Genomic DNA, 18,002 nt, shown 5'->3' with positions numbered 1-18,002 from the left:
TGAGACCTCGTCGAAACGTCGCACAGACACCCCGACTCTTACACGGGAAGACACCCGAAGACACCAAAACCTGCATATATATATATATATATATATATATATATGAGATTTATATACCACCCTTCCTCATAAGATCTCAGGGCAGAATTTAAGTGTCTTGCCTGCATAGTTTTTCCTGCTGCCTGACTGCAGCTCTGCAAATGCCTCTTGCTTGCCTTTGATGGAACGCAGAGTGTGGTGTGTGATTGTGTGCAGAAACTAGCCGACTCTACAAACGTAGTGTTTAAATTGAGTCCTCCACCTGGAAGGCGCCCCCTGGAAGGTTGCTCTGTAGGGAATGTGGCCTTCATGGGGGGGCGGGAGGGGAGCTTGTTGCAGCAGGACAGATAGGCACCTGTGACTCTTCCCCAGCCTGTCTCGTCTCTGCCTCTTGGCTTCCCTCCTTTCCTGCTTCCACTTCTGCCTCTGATCCTGGACTGTTCTCTGCCACAGACTCTCCCCGCTCACTCGGTCCTGTTACCTCCTCTTCCCAGTCTTCCCCCTCTTCTCCTTCTGACCACTCATCGTTGTCCCACAACCACTGTCCAGGCTCTGTGCCTTCTTCTCTTGCAGTTTCTCCAGCTGGTTCCTTCCACCATTCCGCTGTGTCCAAACAACCTCTTTGGCCTTGCTTTGCATCTTCTTTGAGGGTTTTCTGCCTGGCTGGAATGGGTCCTTTAGGTCAGATAATGCCTGTTGGTTGCCTGGGTCGAGGAGAGGACGGGGAGCGTTGTTGTGTTGGGGTTTTTGTAGAAGCTTGCCTACTGCACAAAAGGCAAAATTTACATCTATTGCCCTGCCCACTTTTGCCTCTAGCCCCGCCCACCACTGGTTGCTTGGTCCCTGCTCCTGCCAACCTAGCAGTTCGAAAGCACCTCAAAGTGCAAGTAGATAAATAGGTACCACTCCAGCGGGAAGGTAAATGGCATTTCCATGCGCTGCTCTGGTTCACCAGAAGCGGCTTAGTCATGCTGGCCACATGACCCGGAAGCTGTACGGTGGCTCCCTTGGCCAATAAAGCAAGATGAGCGCCGCAACCCCAGAGTCGTCCGCGACTGGACCTAATGGTCCCTTTACCTTTACCTTTAGAGGACCGAAGTGCACAGATTTCATTGTGGGAGAATAGCTGTTTCCTTTTGTTTATTAATTCTCCAGGAAACCAAAGGTTCATAATAACGTTTGAATCACTTAATAAGATGCATGGTTGTGTATGTATGGGAATACAGGTTTTCGTAATGTATTTGGCGGGGTGGTCTGGGGAAATAAACAAATAAGAGGGGGGGAGTTTCCTACCCCATATGTAACCACTACACCACACTAGCAGGTGCAGATTGGGGGTGCAAGATGCAGGTACGAAATCGCATTGCCCAGATGATCGCTGAAGGAGGAGGTGGCTTGCCTCTAGGAGTCCAGCAACTGAGGAATGGAGCCTGCAATTAAGTTTTCATTACAGAGGAATTTGACAAACGGTGTGAGGTTTATTTGCTTCTTACTGAAGATGCTGCAGCTGGAGCTCAGGACACCTTCAGCTTCGGAAACAGATTGTCTGAAGAAGCTTTATCTTATTCAGGCTGGAAATGGGTCACTCGGCTCGCTCTTGCAAGTGATTACAACATTGCTGGAATCACTCCATCCATCAGTGCGTGAACTCTGGGAACACTTAGCCGAGCTCGGCTCCAATGCATTACTTCAGCTGGAGGAGCCGCGATAGGTAATGCAGCGGCGAGGAAGGAGCTAAATGATAACAAAAGTCTCCCGGCTGAAAATGTAAAGTGCTGCGCAACTATTTTTAGTGACCTCTCTGGCTCGGATAATGTAGTGAGCAAAGTGGATGTGAACATCCACCTTGGGTGAATTGAGTCTGGCTGCTTGCCATCCAGCACAAGCTGGCAAAGGTTAATTCCACCTTTCCCAAGGGGAAGAGGTTCTGTTGTACAGTGTACATGTTAAAAAATGGCCCTTTAATGGACCGGTCCTGGGGAAAAATGTGCCTGCTATACGATCTTTCTGCATGAAGTATATAGCTCGGGTAAACACAGGAAGAAGGCACTGTGCTTTGCAGCGCAATTCTACCTATTTATATCTACAGCTATAATAAAAATATAAGGTTGTCGTCGTGCTGCAGTTTGCTTGGTTACAGATAGGTGGCGCTGTGAATTACAGTGTGATGAGGCAATAGATGGGCGTCAGGTTATAGACGCTTTGGGTTGCGCAATTTCGGGTTGTGCACCACGCCAAACCCGGAAGTACCGGAACGGGTTACTTCCGGGTTTCGGTGCTTGCACATGTGCAGAAGTGCCAAACTGCGCTTTGCGCATATGCAGAAGTGCCGAATCACAACCCGTGCGTGCGCAGCCGGTTTGCGAACGCTGTGGGCTGCAAACATGCTTTCTGCACAGATCACGCTCACAACCCGAGTGTCCGCTGTATTTGTATCTGTACCTATGTAGGCATTTGATTTATATAGCCAGGCTCACCAAACAGTTCACAAAGTAAAATAAACACTCCAGTGTGATAAAAAAATTTAAGAGGCCCTAAAATGGTTTAAATGATGTAGATGGTCAAATAACAAGCAGAGATAAGATCTATAATAAAAACACCAAAGAATCAGCCATAAAGCCAGCAAATCAATGTTGATTACAGTTGAACCTCGTGTTACGTACAACCCTCCTTGTGAATGCTGTGGGTTATGAGCTCCGCTATCCCGGAAGTAGATGCTTCCGGTTGTGACCTTTGCCTCAGGATGCGAGTGGAAGTCGCACGCTGGCAGCATGGGAGCAGCAGGAGGCACCATTAGTGAAAGCACGCCTAGGGTTATGAACAGTTTTGGCTTAAGAATGGACCTCCGGAACAAATTAAGTTTGTAACCAGAGGTACCACCCAACACCCCGACACACCCAAAGGCCTTTTGAAACCTTCTCCATTGCCTCAGGCAGCAAAATGTCTTGGGCTGGACCTGATCACCCACCCAAATGTGCAAATGTCTACAGTGGTGCCTCGCAAGACGAAAATAATCCGTTCTGTGATTCTCTTTGTCTAGCGGTTTTTTCGTCTTGCGAAGCAAGCCCATTGACGGATTAGCGGATTAGCGTTATTAGCGCTATTAGCGGCTTTTAGCGGCTTATCTGCTGACCGGATCAGCTGATAAGTGGCTTAGCGGCTTAGAAAAAGGGGGGGAAGGGAAAAAAACCAGCAGGAACTCGCAAGACATTGTCGTCTTGCGAAGCAAGCCCATAGGAAATTCGTTTTGCGAAGCACCTCCAAAACAGAAAACTCTTTCGTCTAGCGAGTTTTCCGTCTTGCGAGGCATTCGTCTTGCGGGGCACCACTGTATAGTCAAATGGACTTGGGCTCCATCCAAATTATGCATTTAAAGCTTTGTTTCTACATTAAACCTATATACCATATCAGTCATGGCTTCCCCTCCTGCCCCAAGCACCCTGGGAACTATAGCTTGATAAGGGTGCTAAGCATTGTTCAGTGACCCCTATTCCCCTCACAGACCTATTGTCCCCAGAACGGCTGAAGAACCAATCCCTCTTCCCAGGGAATTATAGCTCTGTGATGGGAATAGGGGTCCCCCAACAACTCTCAGCTCTCTTCACAAACTACAGTTCTCAGGGTTTCTTTGGAGTGGAGGCAACCAAGATGATCAAGGGCCTGGAAGCCAAGCCTGATGAGGAACAGTTGAAGGAGCTGGGTATGTTTAGCCTGGGAAAAAGGAGGTGGAGAGGAGATCGGATAGCTCTCATCAAATATCTCAAGGGCTGCCCATGGGAGATGGAACAAACTTGCTTACTGCTGCTCCAGAGGGTAGGACTTGACTCAATGGCTTCCATTTACAGGACAGGAAATTCCGACTGAACATCAGGAAGATCTTTCTGATAGTACAACCGTGGAACGGTCTCCCTCTTGAGGTGGTAGATTCTCCTTCCTTGGAGGTTTTTATTTTTATTTTTTTTCCAAAAAAATTATTAGTTTTCTTTTATAACACATAGACAAAAATACAAAAGAAAAACATTACATTTGACACAACATAAAAACTTAACAACAATGAAAACACACAAAATAAAAGAAGATTTTTTTTCTTCTTATTCCCTGGTGTATTTACATTGCTAAAAGACTTCCTCGATACCCTCCAATCTGGATTTCATCATACTACATATTTAGCAGTTCCCAATTTCATATTTATAACATCAGTATCTTCTTTCATTACAAACTTCTTAACCTTACTTCCAATTGTAATCCATAATAATCTTTATTATTAATCTTTTTCTATCCCTTAGCCTAGTCTGTTACTTCTAGGGTTTCTTGATTATCTTATATTACATTATCTCACTAAATATTCTTTAAATTTCTTCCAGTCTTCTTGTGTTTCCTCCTCTTTCTGGTCGCGGATTCTTCCAGTCAGGTCAGCCAACTTCAAAAAGTCCATCATCTTCATCTGCCATTCTTCTATTGTCGGTATTTCTTGCAATTTCCAATTTTTGGCTAATAAAAGTCTTGCTGCTGTAGTGGCATACAAAAACAGCCTAGCATCCTTCTTGGGCAATTCCGGTCCTCCTTGGAGGTTTTTAAGCAGAGGTTGAATGGCTATCTGTCATGGTTGCTTGAGTTTGAGATCCCTGCATTGCAGGGGGTTGGACTAGATGACCCTCGGCGCCCCTTCCAACTCTACATTTCTATGATTCTATGGAGAGAAAGCCGTGACTGTTTAAAGTGTGCAGTTCCCATTATCCAAAAGCTTGCTATACAAAAACTCTCTTATCCAAACATGAGGAATTAGTACTCAAACTTCGCTCTACACACTGCAGATTTAGGTACCCAAACAGCCGAACCTGTGGATAGGAGTGCAAACAAATAAGCAGCCTTAAACAAGCCATAGTTTTTGTATTTTGCTCATTCGTGGCAGCTAGAAACCACGGTGGGTGGGATGGAGAGAGAGCCAACAAATAAAAAAGTACCCTCCCTTTGTTGTTTGCCTTCTGCAAGGTTTCAGAAGGTTTCCCCTTCATTTCGGGGTCAAAATTCCGTGGCCGGGAACACATTATAAATTTCCCCATAGGAATCGATGGAAATTGTCAACCCGTTATGTGAACGCTTGCCTAGTTAGCGATTTCCTGAGAGCACATTTGTGTTCAGATAGTGGAACCAGTGTGCATGGTGCAGATGGGGCCTGGGTCTTGTCCAAGGAAGGACGATGCATCTAGCTTTTTCCTTCCTGTGTTGCTTGGCCATGAAATGGATGATCAGAAAGGCAACAGTAGACTCCCCATGTGAAACAGTGACACCATCTTCCAAGCTGCAGGTGTCATGAAAAAATTAATACCATAATATTGTTATAGATCTAGGGGGGACCACCCCTAAGCCCTAGAAATTAATAAATGCCAGGGTTTCCATTAATTGGGGGTATAGATTAAAGCACAAACTAGAAAGGTAAAGGTAAAATGTAAAGGACCCCTGGATGGTTAAGTAGTCGCAGCGCTCATCTCGCTTTCAGGCCAAGGGAGCCGGCGTTTGTTCACAGACAGCTTTCCGGGTCATGTGGCCAGCAGGACTGAACCATTTTCTGGTGCAATGGAACACCATGACGGAAACCAGAGCGCACAGAAACGCCATTTACCTTCCCGCCACAGCGCTACAGAGCTGTGCCAGACAGGGAATTCCTGGGCTGGCTTCTGCGAACCAACCTGGCTGGCTTAGTGAAGAGCAAACCTGTTAACCTGTCCAGAGGAGGGCAACCAAAATGGTCAAAGGTCTGGAAACGATGCCTTATGAGGAACGGCTAAGGGAGCTGGGCATGTTTAGCCTGGATGTTCAAATATATAAAAGGATGTCACATAGAGGAGGGAGAAAGGTTGTTTTCTGCTGCTCCAGAGAAGCGGACACGGAGCAATGGATCCAAACTACAAGAAAGAAGATTCCACCTAAACATTAGGAAGAACTTCCTGACAGTAAGAGCTGTTCGACAGTGGAATTTGCTGCCAAGGAGTGTGGTGGAGTCTCCTACTTTGGAGGTCTTTAAGCAGAGGCTTGACAACCATATGTCAGGAGTGCTCTGATGGTGTTTCCTGCTTGGCAGGGGGTTGGACTCGCTGGCTCTTGTGGTCTATTCCAATTTTATGATTCTATGATTCTATGATTCTATGATTCTATGATTCTATGAACATGACCAAAGGTGTTGATGGGCCATCAGGGAGAGGAATCCTTTAGCTTGGGGAGTGAGATGTTACCAAGCAGATGGGCTGTGTTTTTGAGGGGGCAGGAAAAGGGAATTTTCCAACAAGGGTTGTTGGGAAGGAGAAGCAGGAAGAAGAGCTGATATCCATCTTGGGCAGGACTCAGCTACACTAGTCAAAAAACAGTGTTTAGAATGCGTTATGAACATGCAACACCAGATGGCGACAGAGAGCAGTTTCCCCCCATAGCCTTTTCCCTCTTTTGTTATAATGATTTAATTTCTGACTTATTTATAGCGGGGGGTTTTCCTTTGTGTAGATCCACCCTGAAGGCTGCCTCCACTGCTGTGGGTGACAAATCCTTCTTGAAATGGCCATGCTGTAAGATCTGGACTCCCTCCATGCAGACTGAGGGTGTAAATAGGTGAATAAACCACATTTCTTAAAGCCACTGCATTCTCCACCGTGCCTTCCATTCTCCAAAGGGACAGGGATTCTGTGTGAATGCCTGAGACCCCATGGGCTTTTGCCACCGCTTGGCACATAGAGGGGCAGGCACATGGCTTTTGTAACAATATATTTATTTTTTACCAGCTGAGAACAAGGCTGCTATCCATAAATAGGGGGAAATCGGTGCTTCTCAGTCGTACCTCGGGATGAATACGCTTCGGGTCAGGCAAATTCGGGTTGCGGTCCGTGGCAACCCGGAAGTAACGGAGCGCGTTACTTCCAGGTTTCGCTGCGCACGCATGCGCGGACTGTCAAAATGACATCACGTGCATGCGCAGAAGCGCCGAAACATGACCCGCGCACACGCAGACACATGGACATGGGTTATGTTCACTTCAGGATGCGAACGGGGCTCCAGAACGGATCCCATTCACATCCCGAGGTACCACTATATAGCATTTATTTGCACGCAGAAGGTCCCTGGCATCTCCAGGTAGGACAGGGAAAGACTTTCTGTCTGACACCCCAGAGAGCTGCTGCCAGTCAGTGTTGACAATACTGAGCTAAATGGACAAATGGGTCTGACTCTCAATATACAGCAGCTTCCTGTGTCCTTGTTGATTAAACAGTTTTAAAGATGATTGTTATCAAAGTGATAAGGTGCTTCATCCCCTTTTAATCTCAAGGTAACTGTTAAAAGCATTTTTCTTTTCTTTTAAGAAATGTAACTAGTCATTTCTGTGCTCCCTCATTTCCCAACGGGAGAAGCAGAAATCCACGTTGGCTTCACAAATAGGCATGCAGAGTGAAGGCTCCAGCGTTTATTTCAGAGCAAGCCTCTCTGTCCCAGAACAGAGGGTGGTGCTACTCTGACCACACAAATTGTCCGGTGTGGCACCATTTGCCGGTGGGAAAAGGCATTCGAGAGGACAAAGTGGCACTTTACAAAGGCTCAAACAGGAATCTTGGACTCCTCTCAATGCCAGCTCTGAAATTAAATGGTGTTTAGAGTCCATTCTAGTCCACAATGGGCAGAAAGTACCCTGGAAAATACGAAATCACATTCCCCTTACATTGCCAGCTCTTTTAGCTCTGCAGGGTAGAGGACCTCCACAGCTCTCTCTCCCTCTCTCGAACTGAGCAGCATATCAGCCCAGAGATCTGTTTGGTTTTCTTCGATAGCTCCAAACGCGCTTTAGTGCAAATTCTTTGGTCTAAATTGCTCTGCAATTTATCCATCAGAGGCCTCCTGTTTTCACCCGGCTGCTTACCCCCCAATTTTGTTTCACATCGCAACAATCTTGCGGGGCAAGTTAGGCTGTGAGATGGGGATTGGCTTAAAGTAACACACACACACACACACACACACACACACACCGGTGAGTCAAGAAGGGACCTGAACAGTCTTCCCATGGCATCACAATGGCTGTGTGTGACAAGTTCCTGGGACACTTTTGTAGCGGCAGCCCAATTCAAAAGAATAATAAATTTATTTATTTTAAAAGGAAGGCTGTGCAATGTTTGCATACTGGGGAATCGCCTTGCTTTCTAATCGCGCCCTTTGCGCACAGCTCCCTCCCAAAGGTTGACCAATCTGGCTTGCTTTGTCTAAAGCTATTTTAGACCTATCTGAGGTCCTGCAGTGCTTTGTATGGACCTGCTTTGACTCAGCGATACCCAGCTGAACTTTTCCGGAGCGCTTAATCAGACTCTGTTTTTAAAATCCGTGATCCCAGCCACCGCTGGACTTTCTGTTTTTTTTTTTTTTTATAATAATTTTTATTACATTTTTTACAAAAATAACAAAGAGATCAAAAAGTAAGAAAAAAAAAAAAAAAGACCAGAAAAAAAGGAAAAAGAAAAACACGACCATTTCAATAACTCATTTCAAATTTCCATTGGACTTCCCCCATCCCTCGCAGAATGCATTTCTTAACAATAAATTTATCAGCAAATTATATCCTTATTTCGTATGTTTCTTTCTATTTTCAATTACAGTTTAAATTTAAATCTCTTGATCAATATATACTCTGAGCAATATACCATAATATCGTTTTTACCCATTTAAACCTTGATTCTTTCATAAATCTTGTCAAATTTCATAAATAATTAAGTTTTGTTACTGGAGCTAGATTCCCAATCACACGACATCTTATGTTTCATATAACTTATAATACTTTTGCAAATAGTCTTTAAATTTTTTCCAGTCCTCCTCCATTGCTTCTTCTCCCAAGTCTCGAATCCTTGCAGTCATCTCGGCTAATTCCATGTAGTTCATCAGTTGCGTGTGCCAGTCCTCCAGTGTGGGCAAATCTTGGATCTTCCAATGCTTAGCGATAAGAATTCTTGCTGCTGTTGTAGCGTACATAAAAAAAGTTCTATCCTTTTTAGACACCTTCTGGCCGACAATGCCCAGAAGGAAGGCCTCTGGTTTCTTGGGAAAAGTGTACTTAAACACCTTTTTTAACTCATTATAGATCATTTCCCAGAAGGCCTTCAGTCTTGGGCAGGTCCACCAGAGGTGAAAGAATGTTCCCTCAGCTCCAGCCACCGCTGGACTTTCTGGAGCTGAATCTGTGATGCCAACCTGAATTCCCTGCTTAATCACTCTGGGGATCCCAGCTATTGTGTGTGTGTGTGTGTGTGTGTGTGTGTGTGTGTGTGTGTTTAACCAAAGTTCCATTTCCCCTTTTGTCCGACCGCCTTGCTGTTGCTCAGCTTTAGCCCCGATGAGCAGAAGGCAAGCAGAGGGGGGTGCGTGCTTGTGAGTGTGTGTATGAGAGAGAGAGAAAAGGGGGGGGTGGGGAAAGCTGTGAAAAGAGGCCCTTCTTCTGTCCACAGCTGGGCAGGGGCCCACCCTCCCCCTTTCTCTCTCCTCCTTGCAAAATCAATCCCTCCACAAGCCAAACTCATCTCTTCCCCAAAATGCATTAGCCATTCAACGCCCCCCCCCCTTCCCAGCAGCAGCGGCGGCAGCAGCAAACCCCCCCCCCCCAGCTTGCCTTTTGTCCCAAAGAGGACTGCAAACCCTCTCATTAAAGCTTATTACTCTGAGCAGTTTGACAGCCTCCCTGCCCGGCTTGCGAGACTCCCCTATTCAGGCCTGCCCCCGCCTGAAAAGAAAACGGAAGTATTCAACTGGCTGAATAGAGGGGAAAAGCTGTTTCACTTCTCCTCCCTCCCTATTCATGTTACTTCTGATACAATACTTTCCTCTTTGTCCGCCTAAAGAGAGACAGGTCAAGGCAGGCCCTGTAGCAGGCTTTTCTTCTGCGCTTTGTTTAACGTAAATAACCAATTCTTGCTTTGTTTCTTAATGCCTCTCTGTCCGGCCTCTGCATTTGACATCTCGCTGGTCTGGTGGAATGAATGCATGTCTACTTGGAAGTAAGACCCACTGGGGTTTTTATTGGGGGGAGGGACACACACCTTACTCCCAGGTAAGTGTGTACACACTGCAGGGTTTCAGGCTTAAAGTGTTCTTCTGCTAATTTGGATGCGGGTCTGTTTATTATACCATGCCATTTCGAGTCAGATTTCGGCTCATCCCGCCCTCTAAACATAAACAGGCTGGGTCCAGTGGGGTGGGGTTGGGGAGATGGCAGAGGGGAAGGGAAGCTGAGCAGACTGAAGGATGATTCATCCCGTCACCAGAGGCAAAACCTGGATATGTGGGATGGCACCAGGCCTCCATCTCCTCTCAGGGGCCGATGTGCATCCACTCAATTTCTGCAATCTGTCCAGCCTTTTCTCCCTGATATGGAAGGACTGGAGGGTTGTGTGTGTGTTCATGCAGAGGCAAAAGACTCCAGAAGTCCGATCCTCCAGTGAAAATAGGAACAGAGCCTTTGGATCTCCCATTTTCATGGATTTGGGGAAGGACTCGGTAGAAGAACATTTCCTTTTGCTGGTTCCGTCCCTGGCGTCTCCAGGTAAGGCTGGGAATTGTCTTGTGTCTGAAACCCTGGAGAGAACAGCTGCTAGTCTGCTTAGGCAGTACTGATGGATCAATTGGTCTGACTCAGAGTAAAACAGCATCGTTTGTACCTCAGCTACTTAACTCCCAGAAATAAGCAAATGGCATTTTTTTTCATGCTCTTCATGGGGCTATCTTTGAAGGTGCCTCAGAAACTACAACTAATCCAGAATACGGCAGCTAGGCCGGTGACTGGGAGTGGACCATATAACACCAGTCCTAAAGGATCTTCACTGGCTTCCAGTATGCTTCTGAGCACACTTCAAAGTGTTGGTGCTGACCTTTAAAGCCCTAAATGGCCTTGGCCCAGTATACCTGAAAGAGCGTCTCCACCCCCATCGTTCAGCCCGGACACTGAGGTCCTCCTCTGAGGGTCTTCTGGCAGTTTCCTCACTGTGAGAAGTGAGGTCACAGAAAATCAAGGCAGAGGGCCTTCTCGTTAGTGGCGCCTTCCCTGTGGAATGCCCTCCTGCCAGATGCCAAGGAGATAAAGAGCTACACAACTTTTAGAAGACATCTGAGGGCAGCCTTGTATTGAGAAGTTTTTAATGTTTGATGTTTTATTATGTTTTTATATGTGCTGGAAGAGTGGCCAGGGAGACCCAGCCAGATGGGTGGGGTATAAATAATAAAATTATTGTTATTGCTATTGTAACATTTCCTTCACCCATGCCAATAGCACTTGCTGTGGCTGCAGAGACAGGTAAATTGTAACTGCTGACTCCCATGTTGTTTTTGCTGTGTTAGCAGCACCAAAGTGATTCTGGGGCACAAGCTTGGGCAGTGTGTATAGAAGTCCTGGGCTGCCCAGATGACCTCCTTGCCAGCCTTGCTGATGTGATCCACAGGAAAGCAGAGCAATACATTTGGCCCCAGCTTGGCTGCAGAAGTTGCCATAAGGAGGCGTACAAGGCACCATCCAACCATCTTAGGGACTCCACTCTGCATTTGTGTAGGGTTTATTCCTTAGCCTTTTCTTCTCCCAAAGATGTCCTGCAAGGTAGGGATTTTTATCTCAGGGCTTACTCCTGAAGTATTTTCCCATTCATATATGCTGGACGTAGGTTTCATAGAATCATAGAATCATAGAATCATAGAGTTGGAAGAGAGCACAAGGGCCATCGAGTCCAACCCCCTGCCAAGCAGGAAACACCATCAGAGCACTCCTGACATATGGTTGTCAACCCTCTGCTTAAAGACCTCCAAAGTAGGAGACTCCACCACACTCCTTGGCAGCAAATTCCACTGTCGAACAGCTTTTACTGTCAGGAAGTTCTTCCTAATGTTTAGGTGGAATCTTCTTTCTTGTAGTTTGGATCCGTTACTCCGTGTCCGCTTCTCTGGAGCAGCAGAAAACAACCTTTCTCCCTCCTCTATGTGACATCATGTTGTATATTTGAACATGGCTATCATATCACCCCTTAACCTCCTCTTCTCCAGGCTAAACATGCCCAGCTCCCTTAGCCGTTCCTCATAAGGCATCGTTTCCAGGCCTTTGACCATTTTTTCAGAAGCATGCAGCCTCTGTTCCAAGCAGTAGAATACAGCCACCATCTGGAAACCTATGTCACCACTGTGGAAGGACGTGTAGATCCAGAACTGGCCTCCACAGTCACTTACAGACTAACTAACTGTTAAGACCATGTTCATGGAAGACAATCTTACTCGGCTACGAGTGATCGCCCGAGAAGATACTAGAACTTGGGATCACACAATAAAGTTGGTGAGACAATAACAAAGCAGGCAGAAAGAAAATGGTTTCACACAAGCACAAAGACCCCCATATGCATTGTACATTTAAAGCAGTATTGCACCACTTTAAAAAGGGCATAGCTTCCCCACCTATCTGTGATTCTCAGGAACTAGGAGTACATCCTGCTATGTTCAAAGCAGCTTTTTGTGGGAGTGTTAAGGAAGGTAGGAGAAGATATATTGTTTGATATTATCCCTCCTCACTCACGCTGGTGAGTAAATGGCAGAGCACATTCCCTTTGCAAATTATTGGAAGCAAGTTGATTATTCGTTAGAATCCTTTAATTAAGCAATCCAGTCTGGATTGTTCCTGGTAAGTTCCCCCTTTATTTCCCTCTTAAAATAATAATAGCACAACACAGTCTTTCTTTAAAAGTAAGAATAGAGTTTTACTCACATTCAGTTCACAGCAGTAATCTGAAGGCAGGCTTTATCTTGTGGTTACAGTGAAAAGAAGTCTGAGCTACATCTCAGACTTTCTGCTTGTGGACTCCATCCTATGTGAAGGTTGAGGCATGCTCTGGCTAAGAGCCAGGAGAGTCCAAGAGTAAGACTAAGCAGGAGTCCAAGAGAGAGGTGGTTGCGTGGCCAGCCCTTTTATCTGGTAAACTAGGGTCACAGACATCTTCCTAGTCACACACATGGGGAAGAAGCTTCAGAGCAGGTAAGACAGGAAGTCCTCCCTGTCTGGAGCCACATTCCCCTGTGTGTCCATTCTAGGCAACAGGAAATGTTGTACTTGACTGCTCTGGTAATAATACACCCCACACTTATTTCTAGGAAAGTTTGAAAAGTATTGCAGTAGAAGTCCAGTGTTGTTGTTGTTTAGTCATTTAGTCATGTCCAACTCTTCGTGACCCCATGGACCAGAGCACACCAGGCACTCCTATCTTCCACTGCCTCCTGCAGTTTGGTCAAACTCATGCTGGTAGCTTTGAAAATACTGTCCAACCATCTCATCCTCTGTCGTCCCCTTCTCCTTGTGCCCTCCATCTTTCCCAGCATCAGGGTCTTTTCCAGGGAGTCTTCTCTTCTCATGAGGTGGCCAAAGTATTGGAGCCTCTGCTTCAGGATCTGTCCTTCCAGTGAGCACTCAGGGCTGATTTCCTTCAGAATGGATAGGTTTGATCTTCTTGCAGTCCATGGGACTCTCAAGAGTCTCCTCCAGCACCAGAATTCAAAAGCATCCATTCTTCGGCGATCAGCCTTCTTTATGGTCCAGCTCTCACTTCCACACATCCCTACTGGGAAAACCATAGCTGTGGTTTCAACTTGTGTAGGGTTTCAACTTGAGGTCATTAGACACCTGCTTAAGCATGGGCATAGCCAGGATTTATCTGGGGAGGGGGGGACAGGACACCCACCTGTCGTCATCCTCTGTCTGGCTCTGTCTAGCAGATTTGGAATGAAATCTCTCAATAACTGTTTTTTATATCACTTTCTTTTGACCCCAAGTGCTCAGAAAAATCTGTCAAAATCTTTCTACAATTTCAACGTTTGGTTTAGTATTTTTTATTTATTTACTTGATTAAGGGGGGCAGCTGTCCCCTTGCTCCCCCCATTACACCCATGTGCTTAATTAAGGCTTAGATGAGACCCAAGGAGCACAGTGGCATGTACATCCCGCTAAACATGCCCCGGGTTCCAAGTCTGTAGAACAACCAGTTCAGGATTAAGTTCAGGATTGGCCTGGGGCTGATGGCAGAGGGTCACAGGTTAGAGTTGCAGGTTAGCCACCCTTGGTGCAATTGTTGCTGTAATCCTGTGCTTATTTACTTGGGAGTAAGCTCCATTGAACTCAGTGGGACCTTCTGCTGAGTAGACAGCTAGCAGGGGTCAGCAAACCTTTTTCAGCAGGGGGCCGGTTCACTGTCCCTCAGACCTTGTGGGGGACCGGACTATATTTTGAAAAAAATAATAATGAACAAATTCCTATGCCCCACAAAAATAACCCAGATATGCAATTTAAATAAACGCACACATTCTACTCATGTAAAAACACACTGATTCCTGGACCATCCGTGGGCCGGATTTAGAAGGCGATTGGGCCGCATCCAGCCGCGGGCCTTAGTTTGCCTATCCATGAGCTAAAAGATAGATCTGCCAGCCATTTTAAGAACTTCCTAAAGCCTAGGAAGATACTGGTTCGTTTTTCTTTTATGAATTATGTTAAAAATCACAGGCTGCAAACTGATGAATGAAGGCTGCACCCTAATCGGATAGGGAGGGTTGCTCCATAATAAGGTACCAACCCGAGAAGCTTTTTAGTTACCATTTTAGAGTGGACACCCCCCCCCCAAAAAAAATAATAATCAGTGATTTGGTTTTCCATTTCCATGGTCTGACTTTTCTGACCATCTTCCTCCTGCTGTTATTGAGATACACACTTAACCGGCAGTAAGCCCCGAGTTGAGCTCAGGGAGACTTACTCCCGAGTAAACATGTATGGAGATGGGCAGTGAGGCTGCAATTCAAGATGCATTTACTTAGGAGAAAGTCTCCATTGAACTCGGTGGGACTTACTCCCCAGTAAACATGCATGGAATCCTACTGCACCCAAGCGGTTCTTGGTAAATTTTTATTGGATCTGGGCCGTCAGCATGTCCCACTCCTTTAATTAAACAGGGATTCTAATTAACGGAGATCCCTTTCTCCCTTCTGTTCGCAGCGCGCGCCCTCCTCTCCTCAAACTTCTATTATTTTATCGGCATTAATCCTTCACGCTATTTAAATCACATTAATGGCGGGGCACCGGGAGGAGCTGTACTCAACCAAACTGCAGTGCGGGCTTAATGCAACGTCAGCGCCTATCTCCTCCATACACACCCAGCCGGTATCTCGTCGCTGTTTGGGTCTCCAGTACCAAACTGGAGAAAATGGGATGTTTCTTAAGGCAAGAAAGAGATGATTAAAATGGAGGTTTACACCAAATCCTGATTCCCCCAGAAACAGGGAGTGTTGTTACTGAGGAGTAAAATGTTATTATGCACCTCAGTCCTGTTCACTCGGAAGCAAGTGGCGCCGTGATAACCAGTAAGGCAAGTAAGTGTCTGTTCAATGGTTCATTCGTCCTTCCTTCCTCCCTTCCTTCCTTCCTTCCTTCCTGTTTTGTTTTGTTTTCTTTTATTCTTATTTTTATTATTTCTTTTATTATTATAATAAAAAATAATAAGAAAAAGAAAGCAGCCAAGGAGCGCAGCGCAAGGAGGGAATCGATGGCTGAGCGGCGGAGCGTCTGCCCCGCAAGCAGAAGTAATAATAATAATAATAATAATAATAATAATAATAATAATAATAATAATTTATTACTTATGCCCCGCCCATCTGGCTGGGTTTCCCCAGCCACTCTGGGCGGCTCCCAACAAAATATTAAAATACAAGAGTCCGTTAAACATTAAAAGCTTCCCTAAACAGGGCTGCCTTCAGAAGGTCCCAACTTCAACCCTCAAGGTGAGGCATCCCCAAACTCGGCCCTCCAGCTGTTTTGGGACTACAACTCCCATCATCCCTGACCACTGGTCCTGTTAGCTAGGGGATGATGGAAATTGTAGTCCCAAAACAGCTGGAGGGCCGAGTTTGGGGATGCCTGCTCAACGTCATCTCCAGCTCGGGCTTGGGGAGACTCCTGCCTGAAACCCTGCAGTGCCGCTGCCAGTCCGTGTAGACAATATTGGCGGGGATGAACCAATGGCAGGTGAAGCGTTGTTCTGACTCGTTACAAGGCACCCTATAGAATCAAAGAATTGTAGAGCTGGGTGGGACCCCCAGGGGCTTTCCAGTCCAACCCCCTGCAATGCAGGAATCTCAACTAAAGCATCCGTGACTGATGTATATTTTCCTAGGCATGCGCCTGCCTTAGGCAGCTGGTTTGGAGCGAGGGAATGAAAGGGCACCAACGTTTTAGTTGCGGCTCCCTTTAATGCATTCTTGTTGGGTTTTTGCTGCCAGCAAGGAGCAAAAAAAAACCTACCACGTGCGTCGTGGAAGTCTCTGCTGTAGGTGCCAAAATAACGTGACCCCCCACCACCCACGCATAGACGCCTTGCCAGTGGCGTAGCGTGGGTTGTCAGCACCCGGAGCAAGGCAAGTAATTTGCGCCCCCTAACCCGTGGATTTGCGCCCCCTAACCCGTGGATTTACGCCCCCTAACCCTAACCCCCAGATGTTGCGCGCCGTGCGCCCCCACCCCACCCCCCACGCTACGCCACTGCGCCTTGCACTAGTTGCAAGCGCCCTTGTCCGGCGCTCTCTCGCGCGCGCTCTCTTTGCGCTGCGCATCAGGAAGCAAAATGTCTTGGTCCGGCCCTGAAGGCGCTGCGGGCGAAGGCAGTGCGCGCGAGCCGCGACCGCCTCGGGCTCCGCGCTTGGCTTCTAGGAATTCGCCAGGCGGCGGGGAGAAACAGGGGGCGACGCAGGCGGGAGGGGGAGGAGAGAGGGAGGGACGACTCGGGCAGGTTCCCCTGCGCGCTCCCTTTCCTTCTCCCGCCGCAAAGAAGCCAAGCCAAGCAAGCAATCAGCTTATTCGGGTAGCCGAGTCCCCGAGGACAAAACGCGAGACCGAAAAAAGCACAGCTCAAGTGATTTAAAAGATCAGCGTTCAAATTGTATAATATTGTGAAATCCTCTAGGCTGGCGAAGGGGGAGACGCGCGCAAGGAGCTTAGCTGCCTCTTGGCGCGGGCTTTCTCTGCAAACCCGAGTCAGGGAGCGAGCGCGCGGCGAAGAAAATTAAGCGGGTAAAGCGCCCGGAATCTTGCTATATTCCACCCAAAATTTGGGGGGAACCGGGCGGCCAAGGCGCCCTCTGCCTCCGCACATCGAGTTGTGTGGCTGCTTCGGAGCTTGAGATCCAGCAGTTCAACGAGCCCGCTGTTTTTAGCTGCTCGTGAAAGGTAAAAAAGGGCTTTCCATCCGTCTTGGCGCAAGAAGGTCGCGGCGGCGCAGGATGCAACGCGAAGCTAAGGAGGGCTGGGTCTGGTTAGGGCCTGGATGGGAGACCACTCGGGGACTCCCGCGGGAAAAGCCTTCAGGTTCCACAACAGAAGAAACGCGGGGTGTTGATGTAATAACAAAAGTACCCTGTTGCAATCGGTTGCAACTTGCTTTCCAACATTAACTCGGGACCCAAAAGCTAAGCCGGGTTGCATTGCACCTTACAAAAAGCTGTTGGTTTTAAAAAGGGAAAGGTCCATGGGCGTAGCCAATTAAGATCAAATAAATAAAAATACTTTAACTGAGCTTCTGTACCCACAACACGAAGCCTGCTCCCCATAACACGGAGTCTGCCCCCCCCAACTTAAATCCTGGCTCCTTTCCCAGCGGTGCAGCCCAGTTCTGCACACATTTACAAATAAGTGTTCAGGAAAGTGTGTCAGTATTCTGTAGGGTTGCAAATTTATTCCGCCCCATCCTGTGTATAGCATTAGCGCGCAGAACGCCATTGATCCGATGCATCACTTTGCACAGGATCGCTCTAGCATAAGGAGATAAAATTGGTATGTTGAAGGTTAATAGCATTTTTTTAAGCGCGCCAAGTTTATGCTCATAAAGCCATACTCAAAGGATGGATCGTGGGTGTGTGGTGCCCAATTTATCCTCTGTCAACTG

Source organism: Podarcis vaucheri (assembly GCF_965113315.1).
Source record: "Podarcis vaucheri genome assembly, chromosome: 1".
In the NCBI taxonomy this organism is placed as follows: domain Eukaryota; kingdom Metazoa; phylum Chordata; class Lepidosauria; order Squamata; family Lacertidae; genus Podarcis; species Podarcis vaucheri.
This window is presented reverse-complemented; position numbering follows the sequence as displayed.